Consider the following 22,500-nt stretch of genomic DNA (forward strand, 5'->3'; position numbering starts at 1 on the left):
CCGGGAAGCGAAACGCGCCGGGGCGCGGCCCGGGGGACGGGCGGACGGAGCGGACGGGGGAAAGGACGGACAGAGAGAGGACGCGAACGACGAGCGAGGCAGCGGCCCACGGCCGGCGCGCCCGCGGACGGGCAACGCCGCCTGGAAGCCGGTAAGCGGGAGAGGAGGGCCGTGGAGCCACCGCCAGGGGCCCGCGCCGGAAACCCAGACGCGAGTCGGCCGCCGGGGTGCGACACGGGGTCTCACCGCCACGGGCCCTCCGGCACGGGGGCGGCCCCGCGGCACCCAAGGCGCGCCGACTGGCCCTCTCCTCGGCACCCTCACGGGGGCCCAACGGCCACCCTCGCCCGACACCGCAGGGCCTCAGGACGGCCCACCGCAAGGCTCTCCCGCCGCACGGGCCGGCGCTGCCCCGCCCCGCCCCGACGCGCACCCAAACAAACGTTCGCGCCGTGCCGAAGCACCCCACCTCCCCCCGTCGGGTCCGACGACGCTTCACCCGGGGCCGCCTCCAGGGGAGGAACAGCACCCACAACGCGGTGAGGCCACGTTCTGGTCCCAGGACGGGGGGGGTCGGCGGGGGAAAGGCTCGGCGCGGGCGGCCATCGGTCCTGGCAGGGCAGGGGAGGGCCGGCGGCGGCGACGAGGAGGGGCCGCTCGCGCGCAAGAGCGACGGCCGGCAGGGGTCGTGGGTGCGGGCGGGCACCAACCCAGGGAAGGGGAAAATCTCGAGACACGACCGGGCCGCCGGGGAAACCACCGCAGGATCCCACCACCCCCACACGTGGGGGCGGCCCCGCGACGCCCAGGACGCCGGCCGGCCTCAGCCAACCCTCGGCGGTTCCTCCCACACCCCGGCCCCGCCCGCCGCCGGGACTCGCGCGCAGCAGGCTAACCCCCCCAACTCCAGAGGGTAGCCCCTTCCACTCGCTCACTCGTCCGTCTGCGTCTCGTCTGTCCGTCCACCACCACCACCCAGCTTCGTCTGGCTCGCCCCCAGGCCTCGCGGCCCGGGGAAACGCTGCCGAGCGAGGCGGCCCGACCCGTGGCCCACGCACCGCCACCGGTGGCTGCGTCTCGGGACCGGAACAGGTGGGGTGGCTCCTCGCGGCGCGGAGACTGGGGGGGGGCCCAAGTCGGGGTGGACCGCCTTCCCCCTCCCCCCCACGGCACGCGCCGGGGAGGCCAAGCCCGCGCACACGCGCGCGCGCGCTCGCACGGCCCCGCGCCAGACGCCGGGCCCGGCCCGGCGGAACCCTCCCCCGACTCGGAGGGGGGAGGCGCGGGCCACAGCAGGCCAAGAACAGCACTCGGCCCCACCGCGGGGCCAGCGCAGCCCACACGCCAAAGCGACGGGGCCCTGCCCACACGCCGCGGCAGTCGCTCCCCGTGGAGAGTGACTGCACGCTCTGGATGGAGGAGCGGCGGCTGGGGGGTCCGGTGCCCCCAAGGCTCCCCTCTCAGATCGCTAGAGAAGGCTTTCTCACCGAGGGCGCATCGCCCCCCACCCAGCGTGCCCCGTTCAGGCCTACGGAAGCCCGCCGACGTGTACGCCAGCGCTCGGCTGGGCAGGAGGGGTCTGCGGTAAGGGTAAGCAGCGGGCCAAGAAGCGAGCGTTCGCGGTCGGGACCGGGGAGAGCCCGTGCGTGCCACCTCGCGAGGAGACGCACCCAAGACCGCGTGGGGACGGGACAGACGCCCGCCCCTCACCGGCACATCACCCGGCCCCACCACGATCGCTCCCACGCCCGGGCGCGAACCCCGCTGAGGGGGACCCACCCGGCGTGCGCCCGGCCACGTCAGTCCCCCCCCCCGGTACAGGGTGAGGACTGACGTTCAGGAGGCGGCCCCGGCCCCACCGAGGGTGGGGAGCGGACACGCCTCGCTTACCGTCTCGACCCCTCCCCCACGCCTCAAGAGAGGCGCTCGGGAGACACGACCACCGCAGGGGTTACCCGAGAGGACTCGCTGGGGACGGGAAGCGATGCCGCCGCTCGGCCTCGGGCACCTGAGGGACAACCTGGAGCGCTCCAGGGGCACCGCAGAGGACCAAGGCGAGACACGCTCACACCCCGACGAGGGGGTACGTGGCGTGGCGGCGGGGCAGCCCTCCCCCGCCGCGGGGGAGGGCCGCTCGCGAGACAGGACGCCGAGCAGGCGAGGAGGCGAGAGTGTCTGCCGCGTCGCAAGACCCCGGCCTCGCCGACACCACAAGGCACGGGAGACCGAGGTCGGGCCGGAGTCCGCACCCCTGCCTTCCCCCCGCCACCCACGGGCGGCAGAGGAGAGGCGAGGGGCCCGCAGGCAGAACGAGAAGAGAAGCCACGTTCGCCATGAACGTCCCCGTCCCTCGTCTGGCGCGGCTTAGGCCCGGCCCGGGGGAGCATGACTTCACCACATCGGTCAGGTGAGTGAATGAGTGAGTGAGTGAGCGAGCGAGCGAGCCATGTGGGGCAGGGAGGCCCCAGAGGGGAGGGCCCGGCGAGGACAACCACCAGAGGGGCCTGCTTCAGCCTCGCCAGGCGCCACCCACTCCTCAGTCCTCTCCGAGGAGAGCGGCCAACGACCCCAGGCGGGGAATGCCTGACACGCGGCACGGAGCCTACGGGGGTGGGGTCGCGCCGGCCACCACCGGGTGCCTGCGGCGGGGAGCGCACGGGGTAAAAGACCCACGCCGCCACCTCACCCCACCGCCCTCGGGCCACCAGAGACCGGAGGTGGCACCACGGGCCACGTCAGCTGGACGCACACACGAGAGCCGGCGCGCAGGCCCGGGCGGGCGGCTCAAGTGTCAGAAGCGGAGTCGGCTACCAGGCCAGGGCTCACGCAGAGAGAAGCCCAGAGCCTCGCACGCGTCCGGAGACCCAACACTCGGTGACAGACACCGAGGAAGACCGTGTCAGCACCTATCTGCTGGCAGAAAATGCCCAACACGACAGGAAAAATGACAGCGCCCAGAAACGGGGCGGGTCCACGATTTGCAAGGGGGGACCCCGGGACCTCGGTCCGGCCACCTGCCCCCAGCCCTACCCCCATAAATGGCAGCCCCGAAGCTCTCGGGGGCCATCTGATCGACCGGGGTGGGGGGGGTTTGGTAGGGGGAGGGGAGAGGGGATGGGAGAGGGGAGGGGGATTAGGAGGAGGCTTAGGAGGAGGAGTGGGAATGGGAATGGGAATGGGAAGGGACGAGAGGGAGACGGGATCAGGCCGGGGACGCCCTGCCCTTTTCTCGCCCGCGTGGCCGGGGACTCGGGGAGATGCCACAGAGGCGCCTCCGACGAGAGGGCCCCCCACGAGGGACCGCTCCCGAGCACCGGGCCCCGGGCCCCGGGCCGGGGAAAGCCTGCCTCCCCCACATCCCTCGCAGGACGCCCCCGTGCCGGTCCCCGAGTCCGGATGAAGTCTCGGTCCCTCCAACGCCACCGGAACCCACGCGGGCAGGCTTACGGGCCGGGGGGCACCCCCTCCCAGGCCTCCCGCGCCAACAGGGGCCGGCCCAGCCACGTCTCCGGATCCATCGGGACTCAGAAAACATTTCATCCAAGGAGGCGCCTCCGACGACCGGGAACCCCAGCGCGCCCGTCCACGGCCTCACCGCACTGGGCCCGGGCCGCTCCTCGCCTCAGGAGCAGTCGTCCAAGGGACGCAGACGAGGGCCTGACCACCTAGCCGCCGGCGGCCCGGGCGCGGGACACTCTCTCCCTTTCCCCCGCGGCGGCAAGGCGCAGGCCGTGTCCGATCGGCTCGGGTCGGTCTCCGCGGCTGGAGGGGCACAGGCGGATGCTGGTCGACCAGGCCAGGCCACACGGCTTCCCCCGGCACACGAGATCCCGGGAGCGCGGCGACAGTCACCCCCTCATCATCCTGCGAGTCCAATCTGCGCCGAGAGCAGGACGCGCCCGCGGCTCAGCGCCACGGGGACTGTCACCGCCGGTGTCGCCAGCCTCCCCGAAGTCTGCCTCGGGCCCCGCCGCCGAGCCCCATCCCTTGCCGAGGTCGCCGACGCTCGGGAGAAGAGGGACGATCTCAGAGCGGCAGCCAGATGGCGCCCGACAACCGTCGCCAACGTCCCCGGAACCGATCCCGACCGCCGCCGGCCGCCCAAACGCCCGAGCTCGTCCCGGACTGAGGCGCCGGGCGGCCCCGTGGCGTCCGCCTCGGAGCCCGCTCACCCTCGTCACGGCACGGCACGGCACGACACGAGGCGACACGACGCGACGCGGCGCGACGCGACCCCGGCAACAGATCAGGGCGGGGAGGACGGAGGGAGCCGGGGTTTGGCAAGACACGGCCGGCCGGGCGGCTGCCGCGAAGGGGACGCGCTCCCCACGCGATTCCCCGGGCGGGGGAGATCACACGGACACGCCGGCGGGGCCGGGGCCCACGCCGCGGGTGGCCCAGAGCGACCAGGACGAGATCCCGGGTTCCCGGGTGGGAGGTTGGGAAGGGGAGGAGGGGAAGAGGGAGGGAAGGCGGGGGCTGGCAAACCGAAACCAGGCGAGCGCTCAGAGAACAACGCAGGAATCGGCTTTGGAGTCCGTCCTCTCGAATGCGGGAGGTCTTTCGAAAGCAGACAGGCAAAGCCCAGAAGCTAGAAAAGAAAGGATGAAGACCGCGAACCCCATCGAAGCGGAAAGAGAAATCGATCTCGGCACAGATCGCGACAAAGCCCAAAGACAACAAACGGGCGCGTGGGGAAAACGCACTCGCGGTCGGTCGTGAGAACACGGACGTCAGCACGGCTGACCACAACCGCAGGAAGGAGGAGGGAAAACAAAAAAATGCGGGCGGGGGTTCGGGGGGGCGAGTCGATAGCCACCCGCTCGGTAAATCGAGGTTCAGTGCATCTACACAGAGCAACACTGTGCATGCGCATCCGCGTGTCTGTGTGTGCGTGTGTGTGTCGGTGTGTGTGTTTGACACAGTCAACGTGGACAAGGAAACTGTAGCCCCATCCGAAAAAAAAAAAAAAAAAAAGAAAGAAAAGAAAGAAAGGAAAGAAAGAAAGGAAAGAAAGGAAAAAGGAAGGAAGAAAGGAAGGAAGGAAGGAAGAAAGGAAGAAAGGAAGGAAGAAAGGAAGGAAGAAAGAAATGAAGAAAGGAAGAAAGAAAGGAAGAAAGGAAGAAAGGAAGGAAGGAAGGAAGGAAGGAAGGAAGGAAGGAAGGAAGGAAGAAAGAAAGAAAGAAAGAAAGAAAGAAAGAAAGAAAGAAAGAAAGAAAGAAAGAAAGGAAACATGAAAACAAACGACAAAACCCACCACCAAAGGGAAATCAAGTTGTAGAACTACTCTGGGGTTTAAAAACAAAAACAAAAACACCGTAGAAAAAGCACAACCGCAGCCCATCAGGGGTTCCTCTCCTCAACAGTCCAAGAACTCGGTCAACTCCACCTCCTAGAAGCCAGAAAACCAGGGATGAAACACGTGCAGGAGACCCAAACGGACGTTTTCAGTTTAAAAGGAAAAAAAAAAAATTATTTTTTTCCTCCCCCAAATGGGGGAGGGGGCGAGGGGGAGGATGGAGTGTAGAACTCAGCGGCAGAGTGCCTGCCCAGCACGCGCGAGGTCCAGGGTTCGATCTTCAGGACTTCCGTTCAAGTCAATAAGGAAGTCGGTAAGTCAGGCAATCACTAAGTCAGGCAACAAACCAGCAAAAGAAACGAATTACCTCCCCTCCCCGAATAAACAAACAACCACCGAAAGCAACAACAGCAGCAAGAACCAAAAAAAAAAAGGCCTAAATAAATAAATAAATGTAAGTAAGTAAATAAATAAATAAGTAAGTAAACAAACGAACACAATTTAAAAAAGGGGAAAACGCACACATTTCCGTTTCCAAGAGATATCCGGACAGGCCCAGAACCTGGAATCTCGACAGCAAGTTCCAAAAACAAGCAGAAAGTGCCTGCTCCTGACGGAACACGTGATAGAGACCACCGTTCGAGATGGGGCCTGGTGGGCGGGCTGGCAGGCGGACACAGAGCTCTCGACTCATACCTGACAGACTCCGCTCTCCGACGGAAGACAGAAGGCAACACGGAACAGGGGTTGGTGGTGGGGGCGAGGGGGAGAGGGCGAAACGGAGGTGGAGGAAAGCCATTAGGGAAAACAGGACAGAAGTCCCTCAAAACATTCCACAGAAAACTCCTGGAAGACCCGGCAGTTCCACTACGGGCCCGCGGATGGACGAATGGACAGTGCCACGTGGTCTGGAGAGACCTACACCTAGAGGGGATGATGTTAACTAAGTGACTTAAGTTCGAGAGGGATGTTGTCACTTCGAGGCAGAATCCCCAAGACAATACGCAGGAACACATGCAAGGAAGCTGAAACAGGCTCATGGATACCAAGAAGGAACAATGAGTGCAATGGGTGAGGGAGAGGAAAAAGTACAAGCTTCCAGTTAACTCCAATTAATAAATACACAAATTACGGGAGGTCATGGACAGCAGGGCGAGTAGAGTCAATCCATACTATTGTCATGACGCTGTCCGGTGACTGATCCGTAACCAGACTCATCACGGTGATCATCGTGGAACATGGAAGAATCCCGAATCGCTATGTTGGACACGTGAAAACGGACATCCCCTTGTCAGGTCAATTATGAGAGACAGTAGGAGAGAGAGAGACAGAGAGAGAGAGAGAGAGAGAGAGAGAGGGAAAATTCTCACTGTCTTACCGGAAAAAAAAAAAAAAAAAAAAAAAAGAGTTCAGTGAGATAAAGAGTGGATGTAGGTGAGGGCAATAGGTGGAGGAGATGAAAACCACGACGGCGACACATGTGCGGCATCCCACACGGTGGCAGTGCAGTGTGATCCTATGCATGCTCAGCCGTCTCCTAGCCACCTCCAAGTTGACATCCAGGGTCATCCTTTTAGGTTTCGTGGCTGCACTTTCGTCTGTCTCGGGCAATACTCTCCCTTGATTTTCCATGGGGGAAGGGAGGTGGGGTGGCCGGGCGGGCCACACCACGACACACCGCGTCGCGCGTGACCTGGAAAACAGATACACACCCGCCCACCACCCACGGGCTCCGAAATCGGTCACTGGTCACGACGCACACTTCGTCGGTCCCTTACGGAGCGATGGCGGACCAAACAGGCAGCGGCCAACTTTGTCGTGCACACAATGACGGTTCGTCCCTCGTGGAAACAAACTGATGACGAGACAGCGTGGTCAGGGGGCGGGTGTCCTTTCAGGAAGACAGAGTCATTGAAAGTCCCGCACACGGGAACTGTGCCAAGGGAGATCTCCATCACCCTACCCAACCCTGATCCAAATTCTCGTTCGGGCAGCTAAGGGTCAAGGTCAAAGTTTCTTTCTTCCCGGGGCAGGGGTCCTTTTGGGCCTCGATGGTTGTTCAACTGGAGAGATCACCCTTGGGCTGCATATACACTTCGGGGTGGTCCACAGGGTTCCACGACAGTCCCGCCACCAGGCAGGTGGTTCCACCTGATGAAACCGGTCTGGTCTTTCGTTCCAGGAAGACAAAGGTCCGTGGCTGAAGCCAACGAGAAACCCAGGGTGTGAGTCCGGAGCGCCACCAGTCAGGAAGATGTCTAGGCGTCGGGCTCGAAGAGGCTCGGGTGGCCTGAAAAACGCATGCGGGTTCAGGTCCACTTTCTGAGTGGCCTCCACAGCAACGGGCAGGAGGAGGGTCTCGAGAGGGGACACGGCAGTGACCTCTCTCCAGCGGATGTCCAGCTGCTCAGCCCGGCTCGGCGGGGCTTCAGGGAAAGGGCGGCTTTGGTTCTCGAGGATGCCAAGTCCAAAGCGGGAGAACCATGGGCAACGGGAGTCGGAAGAGCGTTGGCCAACCATCGGAGAAAACTCGAAGCATGCGTGACGTGGCCCAGCGTATCAGTGGAAGGCGGGGCGGGGCGGGGAGGGGGAGGGTGGCGGGAAGCACGCAAAGATGATGACACAGAACCGCATTCTCATCTCTATCACGCTGTACGAGAGTTTCCACTGAGACATGCTCCCCTTCCCCTGGTCTCTCCAAGGACGCGCATTTCTACCAAAAAATCACCCCCATTCAGACTTGTCGGCTGGCCAGATCAGCATACTTCCACGAAATTCGGCCTGAAGAGGGACAGACGTCCACGAAGCATAGCCATCGCCCCTAGAGGCTCTCGGACACCCGCTCTGCTGGAACGTTTCCTAAGGACGGCAGACGAAGACGGTCTCCACATGCTTTCCAGGAGACGTTCCTCAGAACGAGACCGTGACTGTTCCGAAGCCCGAATCGGTCACAGCAATTGTTCACGAGGAAGTCACGGTGAACCATCTGGGACACCAGTCTTTCCCAACCGGTCCACGTAGGGACACGATTTGGTCCTAGCCAGAAACAGACACTTTCTCCTCACAGCATCCTTTTATTTTCATTTAAATTAATTTATTTTATTTTATTTTATTTTATTTTATTTTATTTTATTTTATTCTGTTTCATTTTGTTTTGTTGTATTGTATTGTATTGTATTGTATTGTATTGTATTGTATTGTATTGTATTGTATTGTATTGTATTGTATTGTATTGTATGTTTACATATGTACGTATGTAAGTAAGTATGTATGTATTCCGGTCTGTCTGTCTGTCTGTAGGTCCATCCATCCTCCGAAGGTATACCAGTCATGTCGGCCAACACACTGACAGATCTCGAGTCTTTTCTGTCAGAAAGATATTAAAGCACGTCCCCTTCGACTCATGGAGCCAGGAACGAACGCTTCCGTATCTCATCTTCTTTGGAAACGATCTAAACATTCCAGGGACGTTGCCAGATGCTTCAGTTGCAAGGGACCAAAAACTACGTGGAGGAGGCACCAATTTTTCAGAGATGGACCGCCTCCCCCACACACACACACACTACCCCCTCGGACTGCTTGGGGTGTGAACACTTCCTGAGACTTGAGACCGAGCCAACCATCGCTCCCAGACTCTTTTTTTTTTTTTTTTTTTTCCTGGCTGACACGTTTTATGACAGAGATAACCCACAGGAACTTAATGGATTCGGGGTAAACCTAGGGAGGCGAAAAGTTTCACCTCGAATGCTGCTCGTCACAATCAAGACATGGCTCTTTTCACGAGACCGATCCCTTGACATTTGCTTTTCTGGATGAAAGGATCTGTCCTAGATCATGTCAACCTGAAGGAAAACATTTGGGTTCCTTCCTGTTCGCATTCCCTGCCTGCATGTTCCCTTGAAAACCAGTTCCATAGAGCTCTTTCATGAATGAACTCTGGCAAGTGTATGTGGAGGAAGAAACATGCCAGGCCTACAAGCCGGGGACATACACAAGTGCCTACATGCATACATGCATACATGGGACCGGGCCCTTTCCAGATCCTTGGACGGCAGTACCATAGAAATGAGGATGGCTTCCACAAGACTCTCAGGCAAGCCAAGCTCTTTTGCGAAAGCGATAGCTTGTGCACAAAGGAGAAGGTGGCATGAGGGGAGAGGGAGGGGGAGTGCCAGCTCCCTGAGCAGCAGGGGCCATGCTTTTCTACCTAAAGGAAGGGCTTTGTCTCAGGATCACTGATCACTTCCATAAATCATCCGATATCTTGGATCGGCCGCAGGCGGCTCCAGGGTGAAGAGCCATCGCCCCAGGCTCTGTGGGGAATAGAGAAGACTTCCGTGAGGGGAAAGAAACGCATGAGAATTTTCTGCAAGAAAGCTCAGGAACAGATAATGTAAACACGGAGAGTTGAGCTTCCTGTCTCGTGACAACTAGGTCTACTGGGTCATGTCACAGAGAGCAAGCGAATCCTTTATTCCCCTGAGCCTTTTTCTTTTTCTTTCTCTATCTTTCTTTGTTCTTTGTTCCCTTTAGAGTGTGTGTGTGTGTGTGTGTGTGTGTGTGTCTGTGTGTGTGTGTGTGTCTGTGTGTGTCTCTGAAACTCAGGTACTGCCCTGTCTCATACAGACGAGACCAGCAGATCGACATGACCAGAGATTTTGTAGCTTTCATTTAAAAACTATAGGTCACTCACGAGTCGGGTAGGACGGGTGCTGTGTCCAGCGCAGCTCGGGACCGTGTCTGAGGACGGGCGACGCAAGAATTAAGAAACAAAGAGACCAAGTAAAGAGCGAAAATGGGACCAGGGGACTCAAGGTCTCGTGGATCTAGAGTGCCAAAAGCCTGGTCGACATCCTGTTTATTGGGAGTATACGGCTCAGGGAAAAAAAAAAAAGAAATGCGATCAAAGAGGTGGGGCTTTAGATATTTCATGCCAGAAGCACGAAGTTCTGCTTGCTGGCTAACTGATTCATTTCAGGCCTATCCCTTCCAGGAACAATCACCCTCCTCGGGGGATGCAAAATTTCTAAGTGTATCCTGTGATTGCCTCTGGGACATCTCGAGATAGCAAATATTTCCCCGGGGTTAAACCACATGCTTTCCTGCCAGAACCAAGTTCTGTTAATGGATGATCTGGCTTCCCATGACCGTCCATTGTTTTACCCTAAGGAAATATCTGCCATCTGTTGCGCCCTCACGGTCAATCTCAGGATTGCCCCTCACACAATTTCTTGAGCATCATACATGTTATAGGTCATCGACTGTGTAAAACATGAAAACAAAGCAGGCGTGTGCATTTTTAAGCAAGTAAGTGTGAATGTAAGATTTTACGCTCATGGAAATGCTGGTGCAGCTTGGTTTCTAGTTGCTGGTTCTCCAGCAGCTTGTTTCCCAGCAGACGCGTAGGACACTAGAGAACCCACTCACTCAGAAAGAACCGATGGGACGGGTAAGGTTTTTCGGCTCGGAGGGTGAAAGCTTTTAAACTCTGTGTGGAAAAAAGACGTTTCAGGTGTATATTTCTCCTTAAGAAGGCTGCGAATTAGAGTTTCGACGAGGGAGACCACGCAGCAGTGTGTACGTTTAAAAAGGCCTCCGCGTGCCCCTCCCCACCCTTTTTTGTTTGTTTGTTTCTTCCATTCGGTTTCAGGTTCTACCTGATTCAGCCCCCTGGCCTCAGTCTCAGGCCACTGTGGGCTATGCAGACAGACGTTTCTGACGTTGTCGAGATGGACAAGATAAGGAGGGTTCCCCCCAGAGAACTGGGCCGCTGCTTCTATGAGATCAAAAAGCTGACCTACTCATCCAGTTCTATGTTTAGAAATTTGCTCCTTTCTGGGAAAGCGTAGAGCTCTGCGGTAGAGTGCGTGCTCAGCATGCACAAGGCCTTGGGCTCAGTCCCCAGTACCACCACTGAAAACGTATAATAAATCTAAATAATTAATTGAAACGTAGATAAAGACACCTAATGACCCGTCCCCCCTCCAAAAAGATAAAAACTTCTTGTTAAAAAATTTTTTTTTATTTTATTTTTTTATTTTTTTAGTTAAAAAGGCAGGAGGAGGACGAGGACGAGGACGAGGACGAGGACGAGGAGGACGAGGATGAGGAGGAGAAATTAGCTTCTTTCCAACAAGGAGATTTCCAGGTCAAATGGAGAGCCAAATATTTCTATGTTCTAAAACTTCAGCTTTCCACGTATCCTGGCGTCAAAACGTCGGCACGGGTAAAGATTGTTCATCATTCTGTGACTATGCACTTCCTGCATTTTGGAGTGTTCATCTGTCCTTTCTCTTAGGAATAGATGATCATCAGAAATAGCAGTTCTGTTGATTAAACCCCCTTTTAACATATCGTTGTTTCCTGGTCACTAAAGTTACCTAATAATCACTTCACAGTCTATGGAAGTCAAATCATTGTGCTGTACACCTGAAACTGATAGAGGGCTGTATGTCAAACCTATGTCAATAAAACTGAAAAAAGAAAAGAAGAAGAAGAAAAGAAAAGTCTGCTTGCTCGGGGCATCCGGTAAAGGCCCTCTTTCTGAGCGCACAAGTCAACCTCGGGCCGATTCACCCTGTCCCTGAAGAAGGGCAAAAATCCTCCACTCTATCTCCCGTTAGGTCCTGGACACTAGCCAGAGTTCCTCCTCCCTCAACCCCCACCCCGTTCCTGCGTCACACTGTGTGGGCTCAGGCACACAACCTATCGCTTTCCTTTAGCGTGTGGAATGAATATCGCCCGAAGGGAATTTCCTTTGTTGTCGTTTAAATAAACTGACGTGTTAATAAGTGCTCTGGAGGGACACATTCCCTTTGACCTGATCAGCCATAGTGACATCCCATGACCCAGGAGTGTACAATATCATGGATTGGAAAGGATCTTAGAATTCAGAAATCATGGTGACGTGGGTCTGATGACCTAGCTGGCTCCATACAAACCAAGAGATGAAGGTGCCCAACATTTTCACTCGATGCTGCCTAAGTTCTTGACAGTCACTTTAAAAAAGGAAAAGGAAAATTTGCATGGCACGCTTAGTTTTGAGAATGCTATCTGACTGCATGGTGGAACGCAAGGAAAAGCCGTGACGCTCGCCCACGGTATCGAGAGAAACGCAGAACCGTGTTTCTGGTAGCTTTCTTCACCGCTGCGCAAAGGCGGGAGCGACCGCTACCTCACGCAGAGGAGGAGAGGACGGGTTTCTCGGCCCCGTCACGCAATGCCAGGCAGAAGAAGCCTTCTCCGATGAGACAGAAGCGTGTCAAAGCGCATCCCTGCGTCGAAGGCTTCGGTTTCCCGGGGAAGGGGGTCGAGCCGAGGGACCCAGGCCCCCACGTCAGTCAGTCTTTCACTGGATTCACTGGCCTCGCTGTTACTCCTCAGCGATGGCCCCTCAGATTGCTCTCGTGTGTCTTTACCTTCTGGCTTTAGGAAGGACTTTAAACTTCGGCTGAGGGGCGGGACACCCAGAAGGGTTCTTTCAGTTCACCCCATCTTAGGTATTGCCATATCCAACACGTTGGTTTTCATCCCATCGTGGACCTACCTACCGGAGAGTTTCGCTGCTTAAAAGTCCCCTGTGCTCCACCTATTCATCAACAACCCCCCGCCACAACACACACACACACACACCCACACCCACACCCACACCCACACCCACACACCCACACACACACACACCCACACAGACAACCTTCACCACCACCACCCCCGACCCCACTCATCTTTTCACCCTCTCTGGGGCTTTTGCCCTTTTGAGAATGAATGTCATCTAGAGCCGGTACCCTACAGGATGCCACCTTTTCAGATTGGCTTCTTTCAGGGAGTCAGGGGCACGCAGAATCGGCCCCGCCTGTCTCCCACAGGTCTCTCGGCTCCACGGGTCCCTGGTTTCCTTTTTAGAGCCAAATCACATGCTGTGGCACGGACCTAGCCCGGGCGACGTGTCCCTTCACCTCTTGAAGGACGCGTCTGTCCCGGTCGCCTCCACGGTTCCGGCAGTGATGAAGCAAGCCCCTCCACACCCCCACCCCCACCCCGCCCACCGTCCAGGTCCGTCCGCGTTCAGGTTTCCGCGTGGACGGAGCCCCGAGGGCTAGGCCTCAGGGTGAGAGTGGTATGGCGGGTGGCAGGTGGCGCACTGAAGGGTCCCAAATCCGGAGGATGCCGGCAAGGAAGGTCGCCAGGTCAAAACCTTCCTTCCCTCCCTCCGTCTCCTTAGGGTGGATGGCTGGGCCCGTGAATTCAGAGAGGACACGAGACACATGCTGTGAGCCGAGATTTCCAAGCCAGGAGACCTGGTGGAGGGTAAAGAAACGAGTTGATTGGGGGGACGGGGGCGATGGGGGGGGCTCTTAGGACTGCAGCCCAGGAGACACAGATGCAAGAAAGAAGCACTGGAAGTGTGTGTCATCAGACTACCCCACGGGGCAAGTGGAGAAGGGGAAACGAAAGAAAACACACCACAAGAGCAAGGCGGGAACTTTGAAACGACCAGGCTGCGGCTAGCAGCTGCTGGCAGATTTGTTTTTGAAACCGGTTGGTGGTGCCCTTGAGCTTGATACAGTTCTGACCACTCATGCCCCCCCTCCCCCCATTGATGCCGGTGTCGGGACCCAGGAGAGGCCACCCCAAACATGTATGTGCCTCCGTGGCACACGGATGGGTTAGAAATGAGAGTGACCGAAGAAGCCGAGGGGCCAGCAGACGCAAGAGGGACCCTCAGACTCTTCTTTCTGTCTCCCTGAAAGCGGGAAATCGATCACTTCCGTGGAGGGTGCCCTCCCTGCATCTGGACTTAGGAAAACACCCTGATCACCCACTGAGAGCCTTCAGGCCCCGGAAGCCTAGAGAAACCAACCAACCTCGTGACTTCTTTCAGGGGCTTCCCCCCCTCCCCAAAACCCAAACTCCGTCTCGATTCTTCACGGACGGGTCACCCAAAACCAAAGGCTCTCAGCCCGGCCCATTTCGCACAAAGGGCTGATTTCTTGTCCTAAAACGGAGAAAAGCTGCCTGCTTCGGGGACACATGAGTGCTTGAATGAAAGACAGTAGGTTCCCTGTCGCTCCTGCTCAACGATCCGTCTGGGGTCCATTTTTGGATCAGTCCAGCCCAGAGAACTCAAGATGTGTAGAGGGAGGGGACAACGTCCCCCTCCCTGAAACAGGACTATGTCTGCAACAAAGTTCCTCCCACTGGCCGTCCAGCTCCATTTTGGATGACTGAATCCTGGTTCACCTCATTTGGGTGTTTTGTTTTTGTTTCTGTTTCTGTTTTTGTTTTTGTTTTTGATTAATAGACTTTATTTCCTAGAGCAGTTTCAGGCTCACAGCAGAATTGAGCAGAAAATACAGAGAGTTCTCACATAGCCCTCCCCACCCACACATATATCCTCCACTCCCCTCAACATCTCTCATCAGTGTGGCCTATTTGGTAAAACTGATGATCCGACATGGACACGTTATTATCCATCAAAGTCCATAGTTTACAGGACGGTTCACTCTTGAGGTTGTACGTTCTATGGGTTTTGACAAATGTACAATGACATGCAGCCACCACTATGGTATCCTACAGAATAATTTCATCGCCTTAAAAATCCCTCACGCTGCATCTGTTCATTCCTCCTTCCCTCCCTCTCCCCAAACCCCTGGATACCATGATCTTTTGATTGTTTCTAGAGCTTTGCCTTTTCCAGGATGTCATTTGGTTGGAATTGTACAGTTGGTAACAATTTTCAGACCGGTTTCTTTGATTTAGTAAGATGTCTTTTAAGTTTCTTCCATGTCTTTCACGGCTTGATAGCTAATTTCCTTGTCTTTCGTTCTTTTTTATTTATTTATTTTTTTAAAATGTTTTTACTGCACATATATTTTTAATTTACATATATGTACTGTTCATTGTTTCCAGGAAGGTTTAGAGCTTTAGCTTTTTAAACTTACATACTTATCAAAGGAATAAAGCCAACCACAAAAGAAGAATGAATTCAAAAAGATACACACACCCTGCTATTAGCAGCAACATCATTTATGATTGCCAAGATACGGAAGCATCCTAAGTGCACATCAATATTTGAATAGATAAAGAAGAGGGGACACACACACACACACACACACACACACACACACACACACACACACACACACATACACACACGTAATGGAATACAATTCACCCATGAGAAAGAAGGATATTTTGCCATTTGTGGCCCTTCCTTTCCTTTTTTTTTTTCCCCCCTCCACTTTAAAAACCAGAATTTTATAACTGGGATAAACACTTCCATTGAGTCAAAAACAGTAAAATGCCTAGAAATAAACTTAATCGAGGAGGTTATCTATACTCCAGAATCTGAAATGACACAAAGAAATGGAAAGATGCCTTGTGCTCTTGCATTGGAAGAATCAATACTATCAACATGGCCACACTATCCAAAGCAAACCGCAGGTTCCATGCAACCCCTGTCAAAATACTCACGACATTCCTCACAGAACTAGAACAAACAATTTCAAAATTTTTAAGGAACAACGGAAGACCCTAAACAGGCAAAGCAATCTTTCGAAGGTCTCCTCTCCCTCCCTCCCTCCCTCCCTCTCTCTCTCTCTCTCTTTCTCTCTCTCTCTCTCTCTCTCTCTCTCTCTCTCCCTCCCCCCCTCTCTCCCCCTCTCTCTCTCCCTCTCTCCCCCCCTCCCTTTCTCTGTCATCTTTTTGTTCTCTTTTCTTAGGATTTGATGACTTGAGACCATCCTTTATCATTCCTTGTAAAGCCGGCTTGATGGTGCTGAAATCTTGTAGCTTTTGTTTATCTGTGAAGCTTTTGATTTCTCCCTCAAATCTGAACGAGAGCCTTGCTGAATAGAGTATTCTTACCTGTCAGTTTTTCCCTTTCATCACTTTAAGTATGTTGTGCCACCCACTTCTGGCCTGTAGAGTTTCTGCTGAAAAATCAGCTGATAACCTTACGGGAGTTCCCTTGTATGTTATTTGTTGCTTTTCTCTCGTTCATTTTAATATTTTCTCCTTATCCTTAATTTTGGTCAATTTGATGACGATGTGCCTCGGTGTGTTCCCGTATGGTACTCTCTGCACTTCCACCTCATTTGGTTATTTAAAGGATCTTCAGTCTGTTCAATTCATAGGAGAGAACTTCCACGTGTATTTCTTCTCAGTTTTATGAAACAAAGAAGGACCCAGGAAACTGGCAAAACATAAATGCTTTTCTATTGGGTTGAGCAAAGACAGGCCCTGGCCGGGGACGGGGGGGGGTGCTGGAGGGTCGGGGGGGCGGTGTAGAGAAGGATATAGATCATTGTTAGGGTGCCTGCTTAGCATGCATGATGCCCTGGGTTCAATCCCCAGAACCACCATTAAAATAAATAAATAACCTAATCAAACCCATCCCCCTCCTCCCCCCCCCAAAAAAAAGAAGGAGAAAAGAGTGAGAGACAGAGACAGAGACAGACCATCGGGAAAAGTAGCTGCACTAATACTTCCAAGAAACAGGACAACATAAAGATAATGGAAGAAATGCTGGATAGTGAACAGCCACGGGTGGTTGGCACAGACCCATAGCTTCTGGACTCGCTAAAAAAAAAAAAAAAAAAAAAGAATATGAGAATCATATGGATCAGGAGATTGGGTCTGAATTTTGTGCCGTTTGACTTGTGCCAGTTACAAAGGTCATGCACAAGGAAGATGACTGGCTACTTTATTGTCTGAAATGAGACACTTGAAAGTGAAAGGAGGTGCTATACAATCGTGCCTGGACTGGGATTTTTCTAAGGGAGCCCAAATCCTTTACAATATATATCATGTTTTCAAAAATGAATATCATTCCTGGACAACATTTAAGCAATTATTTTCTGTGTTATCAGTAAACATTTTTAAAAAATCAGTAAGAAAGGAAGAGGGAGAGAGAAAGAGAGAGAACAGGAGTAACTATACGCGCGCGTGCGTGCATGCATGTGTGTGTGTGTGTGTGTGTGTGTGCGCGCGTGTGCGCGCACGTGTGTTGAGGTGGGGGCCTAAAAGAGGGTGAGGATTCTTTTCATCGAGGTCTGTTTGTACAGAATTCTCTCCTTCTCCGCTTTACACTGTGAAGGAAAAGCCCAGCTGGGATAACAAGCTAAGTCGCAAATCTAAGTGTAACAAGTGTCGGATTACTGATCTGAGTTCTGCTGGGCTAACTCGTAAATCTAAATTAATAAGTGCCGGTTTGCTGATTCCCTGTTCATATTTTGCTAGCCAGCTGGATTTTCAAAGAGACATATCTGGCCTTGAAATGTTGGTTTGCTGCCTCACTGCCTCTACTTTCGTGATAATGATGTTGCTAAAGCTATTGCGTGCCTATTGGCCGAATACCCCAAGCTGGTACTTAACCCTATAAAACCTCACGTGCACGTCTTGGAGGTGCTCAAGGCTTAGGAGCAGAAGCCCCTCTGAGCCCGCCGGCGTAATAAATCTGAGTACTCCAACCCTCCGAGTGGTGCTTGTTTCTTGGCCGGCCTGTCATTTCCATAACAGCACCGTTGACAATAAGAACGTCACTCTCGTTCCGGCATAAAGAAGACATCTGGGGAGGGTGGGGTGGGGGGTGGGGTGTAGATCTATGTTATGTCCTGATTCCAGGAAGGAAAGGGGCAAGGGTCGGCGTGCCCTTCTTTCTGGGGTATCTGTCTGTTCGCTTTTGGTGTTCGGCTGGTTTGGTTATTTCAGCTTTCTGTTTGGTTCCTTTCACAGATCCAGTGGCTCAAAACAGCATTCTGATTTTCTTTTCTCCTGGGGTTTGGTTTTTGATAGGTAGAGGGACAGGGCCCACGCAGGGGTGGGGGTGGGGGGTCACTGTGCCGGAGAAAGGGAGGCGGCTGTGGTGAAATCATCGAGCAGAGGGGATTTCTACGAGAGGGACTCTCCGAAGTGAATGGGGTCCAAGGAGATCAGCAGGGTTTCTGTGTGCTCGTTTGGTTTTGTTCGTGCGTGTGTTTGTTTTTTCTGGACGAGGCCAAAGAACTCTTCAGGTGGAGGTGTGTGTCCAAAGGGTCTGACAGGATGGGAGGATGCGGGGCGAGTCAGTCCATGTGCCCAGAAAGAGAGAGAATCTGACATAGCTGAGACTCAGGCCTTTTTCAGACCTAGGCCCAGAGAGCAGTTCGGCTCCGAGCATTCACGGAGAAGTTCGCCGCCACCTCAGTCCTGTCCCCCACCCCCGCCCTCCCCCACGCCTCAGCCCCCAGTGAAGGAGGAATCATGAAGTGGCCGCACTTAGGCTAAGCCAATTTTTGGCTTTATGCTTACTGCTTGCTTTTAGAACCATCAGCAAACTCGACTGACCAGACACCGCTCCCAGCTCCAGGCCCACTGTTAAAAACAGCTAAAGTTGTCGATTCTAACTGTTTGATTTGACCTTCCTCTGATCGTTCAACTTGACAATCATGTTTGGCGTCTGAGTCTTTCCCCAGGAAGGGAGTCACGGGAGGATAAGCTCAGGAGAACGACCAGCCCCCTCCCACCCCCCACCCCCCACCCCGAGTTCCTCCGTGGCGCTGGTGCCGCCGGGTGAGTCTGACCAGATAAAGAAGGTCACGGGCTGATGACCTACTAGACCACCAGGAGGTCCCATGTTATCAGACACTCATCCAGATTTAGGAGGAAGTTTCATCAGAGACCCTTGTTGATCATGAGCACCTTTTGTGCTCCCGCCTGTTGTGATTCCCTTTCATGCTCCAACCTGTTCGTCCACAGAAGCATGAAACCCCAACCCCAAGACGGGTTCACAGTTTGGAGGGCACTAGCCTGCTGTGAGTCCCCTTTGCCCAGCAAAGCAATCAAGCTGCCTCTTTTCTTCTAAACTCTAAGACCCTGTCTCTGGGTTATTTGGCTCGTCAGGGACGGGGTGGGGGAGGGCGATCTTTCGGCAACACCTGCAGAAGTTTCCCTGAGTGGCAGGAACCAGCGTGGCCCTCAGGCCTCAGCCCCGCAGGCAGGCAGGCAGGCAGGCAGGCAGGCAGGCAGGCAGGCAGGCAGGCAGGCAGACAGGCAGGCAGGCAGAGTTGGAGCGACCGTTGGTCCCGCCCCCGCCCGCGCTCCACCCCCCCCCGCCCCCGCCGCTGCTTCCGCCGCCGCCGCCGCCACCGCCGCCGCCGCCGCCTCCCAGGCCTTCTCCACCGATCGGTCCCAAATCGACTGACTGTCTCCTGGAAGCGGGGGCGGGGACGTCAGGAGGATCCATTCGGCAGGGCCTCGTTCAATCGCTTCATTCAAATGCAGAAAGCTCTGTGCTCAGGTCAGAGCCTTTGACTTGGCCTCCGGCTCCTCTCTGTTGAACGGCTTTTGTTCTTTGGTTTCAATTTCCCCACCCTTAGGCCACCCCGTCCCAACTGCACGGAGGGAGGCGGGAGGGAGGGGGAGAATCTCGCCTGGTCTCAGGCCAAAGGAGTCCCCTCCTTTTCCTAATCTGGGTAAACCCCACTACACCGTTTGAGAATCATGGAAGGGCATGGAAGCAGACCTCTGACTTGATAGATTCCTCTGGGATGGGAGACTTTAAAAAAACAAAATTCTTTTTCCCCTGCTTCCAGGGAGGCAGAAAGGAGGGCCAGAGTGTTCCTCTTGCCTCGGGCAGTTCTTTGTTTGTTTCTTTCTTTCTTTTGTTAAATCTTTTTTTTTTTTTCCTTTTTTTCTTCCAGTTTTATTGAGACAGAGTTGACATACAGCAGTGTATACTTTGGGGGGGGGGCGGGGAGAGGAATTCGATTTTATGTATTTATTTTTGACCGGAGGTACTGGGGATTAAACCCAGGACCTTGTGCTTGCTTGCTAAGCACACACTCTACCACTGACCTATACCCTCCCCCTTGGCCAGTTGTGAAGTCCCTTTCATTCAGCATAGTCCATCGGGCACATTTTGGGGCAGCCTACTCTGGACCCCAACATTTCCCTATTCTGTAACTTCCCTGGAAGTTTTACACATTAAAAGCTGGGCTGTTGACTGTGCATGTGCGTCCATGCGTGCGTGCGTGCGTGCGCGTGGTGTGGGGGCAGGAGGGAGGGAATAGTTTCCTAGAGGGCCTGCGTTTCATGGACCCAGTTTCTTAGTTCTGAGAACAGGTCTGTTCAAGGAAACAGTTGTAGTATCTCGTCTCAGGAGGCGGTGGTGTCGATGGGCTTCTGAAGCTAGGCCTAGGGAGCAAGCAGTCAGGTATCGCCTAAGAGGCACTTGTGTGGAAAACCAAAGTACAGCAAAAAGGTTAATCATTGGAGCAGATGAGAAACCAGATTCAGGGCCGGGAGTAGGGGGTCAGTCTGGTAGGAGATTTCCACACATCGGGGTCATCGAAACGGCTCGAGCAGTTTGAAATGCCTCTGATGATGTCCTGGGGTGTTCGGCTCAACTCTCTGAGCGGCTCCTCCAAAAACAGGCCCTAGGATGGTTTCCACAGGAGCTGTTGTGGCCATTTCTCTGACGTTTACCTCCCGTTGTCCAGCTTCAGTCTGCAGGGCTTCAGGAGACGGAGCATTTTAGTACTCAATGATGCCAAGACAAAAGGGTGAGAGAAAATGGGAAACGTTCGTGGAGATGGTCCTAGGCAGATAGTGGAGGCAACTAGAAGACCTTCAGTCTCCGGGCCGGCTTTCAGGTTGAGACAAAAACCCTAAGGCAAGCGCTTGCTGCCACAGCACATCGACTAACACGGGAACCATCCAGTGAAGATCAGCACGGCCCCTGAACGTGGACGACACACGCACATACGTGAAGCGTTCCGTAGCTTTAGTGATGTCAGTCACCCAGAGGAAGACAGATATCCTATGCCATCACTTCTAGGTGGGATCTGAAAGTAAGTCAAGACACCCATCCATACATAAATAACTCCATTTTAAAAAGACTCCAAGGAACCTATTTACAAACCAGAAACAGACTGGACTCGCAGACATGGAAAAGAAACCGATGGTTAACACAGGGGACAGGGTAGGGTGGAGGAACGGGGGAGGGCAGAGGGATAAATCAGGAGTTTGGGATTAGCAGATATAAACCACCCTATACAAACTAGGTACACAAGTAGGTCCTACTGTCTAGCACAGGGAACTATGTTCAATAGCTTGTAATAACCTATCCTGAAAAAGTATACGTGTGTGTGTGTGTGTGTGTGTGTGTGTGTGTGTGTGTGTGTGTGTGAATAAGTGAATCACTATGCCGTACGTCATAAATGAACACAACATTGTAAGTCAACTATACTTCCATTGACAGAGAGTTCCTACAATAAACAGGCAGGCAGGCAGGCAGGCAGGCAGGCAGGCAGGCAGGCAGACAGACACAGACACAGACACACAGACACACAGACACACAGACACACACACACACACACACACACACACACACACACACACACACACACACACACACACACCCCCACAGACACAGGGGAACCCTAAGGAGAACGAGTAGCACTAGTATCTCTTATCCATGCATGTCTATCCCAGTTTAATGGAAACCTAAGTTTTTGCCTCCAAGTCAATGATGCTAATAACTCTGCTGCCAAGAATAGAAAAATCCTCACGGAGGATTTCTGAATCCCAGAAGGGTCAGGGAGGGAGAAAAAGAGAAAGGATTCCATTCTGCTGACAGAGGTATGATAGTTACCATGTGGGTGTCCGCCTCTAAAAGGGAAGGAAGGGGAAAAAACAGAAGTTTATTTTCCCTTGTATCTGAAAAGAAAAAAATTTAAAACTCAATCCTCTTGGAGACAAGAAGTCGTACACACCTCATGTCACTGATTCTCCTCCTCCACCTCCTCCTCCTCCTTCCTCTACTTCTTCTTCTAGTCTATATCTCCCATGGATTCTGACGACCTTGCCTGATGATGGCGGGTGATGGGGGCAGAGATCGATCTTTCTGAGAAGTAAGTTGGCAAGCGCTTTAGTGAAGCCTCGTAGGATTTACCCAGCGAAGCGAGTGCCTTCGTCCCTGGAGGCTGCGGAAAGTATGTCCCCAAGTCACATACGCATGTGTTTGTCTTTTGTTGTCGTTGTTGTTGTTGTTGTTGTTGGTGGTGGTGGTGGTGGTGGTGGTGTGTGTGTGTGTGTTTGTTTGTTTGTTTGTTTATTTGTTTGTTTGTTTGTTTGTTTGTTTGTAGCAGTGTCCTGGCCATGCTGATGGCATCAGGCTTGCAGCGGGGGAAGGAAGGCTTCAACCCCTTTGGAAGTCATAC

At 54.2% G+C, this 22,500-nt stretch overlaps 1 non-coding gene across 1 annotated transcript; it reads left to right on the forward strand.

Moving 5' to 3' along the window:
- The first annotated feature begins 20,955 nt into the window (after positions 1-20,955).
- On the forward strand, positions 20,956-21,064 carry LOC141573500 (U6 spliceosomal RNA). The gene has a single exon (XR_012499301.1). It is a non-coding gene; the product is annotated as a U6 spliceosomal RNA (small nuclear RNA).
- Positions 21,065-22,500: the final 1,436 nt, after the last annotated feature.

Source organism: Camelus bactrianus, chromosome 15 (assembly GCF_048773025.1).
Source record: "Camelus bactrianus isolate YW-2024 breed Bactrian camel chromosome 15, ASM4877302v1, whole genome shotgun sequence".
Taxonomy (NCBI): Eukaryota; Metazoa; Chordata; class Mammalia; order Artiodactyla; family Camelidae; genus Camelus; species Camelus bactrianus.